The sequence below is a fragment of the Macaca fascicularis genome, chromosome 10, assembly GCF_037993035.2.
Source record: "Macaca fascicularis isolate 582-1 chromosome 10, T2T-MFA8v1.1".
NCBI lineage: Eukaryota > Metazoa > Chordata > Mammalia > Primates > Cercopithecidae > Macaca > Macaca fascicularis.
This window is the reverse complement of record NC_088384.1, coordinates 99,557,530-99,561,018: the sequence shown is the minus strand read 5'-3', so window position 1 is coordinate 99,561,018 and position 3,489 is coordinate 99,557,530. Positions and strand designations below refer to the sequence as shown.

Genomic DNA, 3,489 nt, shown 5'->3' with positions numbered 1-3,489 from the left:
TGATTCGTCTGCCTTGGCCTCCCAAAGTGCTGGGATTTACAGGTGTGAGCCACCACACCTGGCCTGAAACCAAGATTGATAACCAAGATTGTTATCAAACCTTCCAAGAAATCAGGAGAAAGTGAAATAATAACCAAATCTCCAAACAGGCCAGTTTTAGACCTACAGGACTACAGGCGCATACCACCACACCTGCCTAATTTTTAATTTTTTTGTAGAGACAGGGTCTCACTATGTTGTCCCAGCTGCTCTCGAACTCCTAGGCTCAAGTGATCCTCTTGCCTTAGCCTCCCAAAGTGTGTGATTACAGGTGTGAGCCACCACACCTAGTCCAGCCATTCTGTATTGTTCTTCTGTGCTCTCTTAATGCTTAACCATGTCTTTTATTTAAATAATTCCAGGAACTGGCCTTAGGAGGTCCAGAATATCAGACCAAGGTTGAGAGTGTCCCATCTCAGGAAAGAATGCTGAAGAATTGATTTACAGCCTTGTTGCCTCCAGCGAGACCACCAGGTGGCCCATTACTCAACATAACCATTGCAACCAGATAATGCTGACCTGCATACCCTACCTCTCAGAGCTTTGCCCCGCCCTGCCTGCATATCTACCCGATATTTATTTTTATAATTTTTAATTAAAATATGCATGGCTTCATGAATTTGCATGCCATCCTTGCGCAGGGGTCATGCTAATCTTCTCTGTAGCATTCCAATTTTAGTATATATGCTGCCGAAGCAAGCACTAAGTGTGATGTTTCATAGTCCCCTGAAACAGGAAATATTTACTTACTGCTTAACTTACTTGCTATTATCTGTAGGGTCATGACAGGAAACAGAAGGCGCACTCCCACTTGAGTAATTTGAAGGTAATCTAATAAATCATTAACTTAGTTATAATGGCGTGGGCAGGGTGTAGGAAAATTACAACGGTTAGCATAAGACGGTGAGGCTACGACAAAGGGAGGCAGTGGTTACCAGGACTTGGACAAGAGGGCTATGTACACCAGACACTACGGCCTTCGGTTGAAGGCCACCGCCAGCCTTGGTTAAGTCTGCAGGGGTGGGGCTGGGGTGTTGTGGGAATAAAGACCCCAACTTCCATCTTCTCCCGCTTTCCACATCCCACTGCTGCTTCCTAATGGCTGATCCCAGTCAGAAACCAGAGGGCAGGGAAGTGTGTGGATGAAGTCACGAGGCTAGTTTCCTGAGGCTCAGACAGGCGAATAGGGAATTGGGAAGGAAAAATGGAAGATCTCTCTCATATTCATTTAGGCAAAATGAAACAACTGAACTTCAGAATGCTGCCTTGTGTGTGACTTTGGGCATGTGTGTTTACCTGGCCTGTTTCATCATCTGTAAAATGCTGGATAAGTTTCTCTACCACGTATAGTTATTATAGAGACATATGTGGAGTTGCCTAGCACCCCGTATCAGTTAGCTATCATTGTTGCTAACCCCCAAAACTGAGTAGCACACAACACTAAGTTTTTCCTTTTCACATTTCTGCAGGTTGGCTGATCTCAGCTGGGTTCTGCTTCGAGCTGGTGGCCAAGGCTAACAGGCGGCTCTAGCCAGCTTGTCTCTTGTCCTCTTGGACCAGTGGGCTGGCTGAGGTGTGTTATTCTCATGGAGACAGCTGGGATGCAGGAGAGCAAGCCCAGTTGTGCAACTGTGTCTTAAGGCTTTAGCTGTGTTGTATTAATTTTTCTGGAGCTTTGGTAACAAAATACCACAACCTTGGTGGCCTAAAATATTTTCAAAGTCATGGCAAAAACCGCAATTACATTTGCACCAACCTAATAACACAAATTTATTGTCTTATGGTCCTGAAGATCAAAAGTCAGAAATGGGTTTCATTGGGCCAGTCGAGGGAGGGAGGCAGGGACCCAGTCAGGGAGTCGGCAGGGCTGCGCTCCCTTAGGAAGAATCCGTTTCCTTGTTCCGTGGCTCCCTCCATCTTCAGAGCTGACAGTAGAGCATCTCCAATCTACTGTTGCTTCCATTTTTACACCAACTTTTTCTGATTTTTGACTCTCCAGCCTCCCTATTTATAAGGACCTTTGTGATTACACTGGGCCTAGCCAGATAATTGCATCTCTAGAACGTTATTTAATTACATCTGCAAAGTGTCTTTTACAATGTTGTTACATATTCACAGGTTCTGGAGATTGAGCCTACCCCTTCTGGGGGGCGGGGGAGGGCATCATTCAGCCTACCAAATAGATCATGCCTGCTAAATTCCATTGGCCAACATCAAGAGAGGGAAGTACTCATAAATGCAGAATGGGGAGATAGTAAATATTTCTGACAGTAATGTCATCTACCACACATCTGGTACGTTTTTTTGGTTTTTTGAGACAGTCTTGCTCTGTCGCCCAGGCTTGAGTGCAGTGGTATGATCTCGGCTCACTGCAACCTCCGCCTCCTGGGCTCAAGTGATCCTCCTGCCTCAGCCTCTGGAGTAGCTGGGATTACAGGAGCCTGCCACCGTGCCCAGCTAATTTTTGTGTTTTTAGTAGAGATGGGGTTTTGCCATGTTGGCCAGGCCGGTCTTGAACTCCTGACCTCAAGTGATCTGCCCGCCTCGGCCTCCCAATCACAGGGATTACAGGTGCGAGCCACCGTGCCCAGCCAAAGTTTTTAATAAACGCTTACTGAATATAAGTTGGACTATGATGACTCATGGTGCTATACTTTTCGAGGGCTTCCTGAAAAACTTCCTGAAAACACCAGTGAGCACTGATCATCTTATGATCACAGCCACACTGTTGTCTGGGCTTGAGTTACTGCTGGGTCTGCAAGCAATGGTCAAGGTGGATGAAAACTATAATTTAAGGTCTTTATTTACTCATTCCATTTATAGTGCTGTTGTATACTCCAGAATCACATTGAAAGTCAGGCTCTGAATTTTCCTTCTTCTTCTACTCACTACTCCAAGATGACACATTATCTGCTTTAAACCTTCTGAAGGTGCGGAAAAGAGGCTGCAGGATTTTAGAGAAACAGTTTCCTTTTAATCCTCTTATCCCTTTGCCAGAAACGGCCCAGAAGTCAGCTGAGGAAGCATTTATCAAGGCAGGGAAGTCATGTACTGCTCTGCTTTGAGCAGGTTGGAGCAAACCTGGAGTGCTTTGTCTGCCAGTGGACACCACTCTGTGAGTGGCACTCACAAATGAAGAGTGCAGGAAGACAACATATGGTTAGGAGATTCAAAACTGTGGTACTGACTGAGGCAGGGTTGGAAGGGTTTCGGCTTGGAGAAGAGAGGACCTTCAGATGACCAGAAGGTAACATGATTTGTGTGGCTAGAGGGAGAATCAGGCAATATTTTCCTAGCTCTGTCCACTGAAAAGGCCTAATGACCAAACAAGTGGCAATGAATTTGCTTATTGCCCGGACTGGTTGCTAAACACCATTTCCAACAAAACCAGGGCTCCTTGGAGAAATGGCTGATTTCAGATCTGGACTGAAAATGTACAACATGAGCCTG

At 45.7% G+C, this 3,489-nt stretch overlaps 1 non-coding gene across 1 annotated transcript; it reads right to left on the bottom strand.

Annotated features, from left to right (window-relative positions):
- Positions 1–635: 635 nt before the first annotated feature.
- On the bottom strand, positions 636–742 carry LOC123567407 (U6 spliceosomal RNA). Its single transcript, XR_006690316.1, has one exon. It is a non-coding gene; the product is annotated as a U6 spliceosomal RNA (small nuclear RNA).
- Between the last annotated feature and the right edge of the window lie 2,747 nt (positions 743–3,489).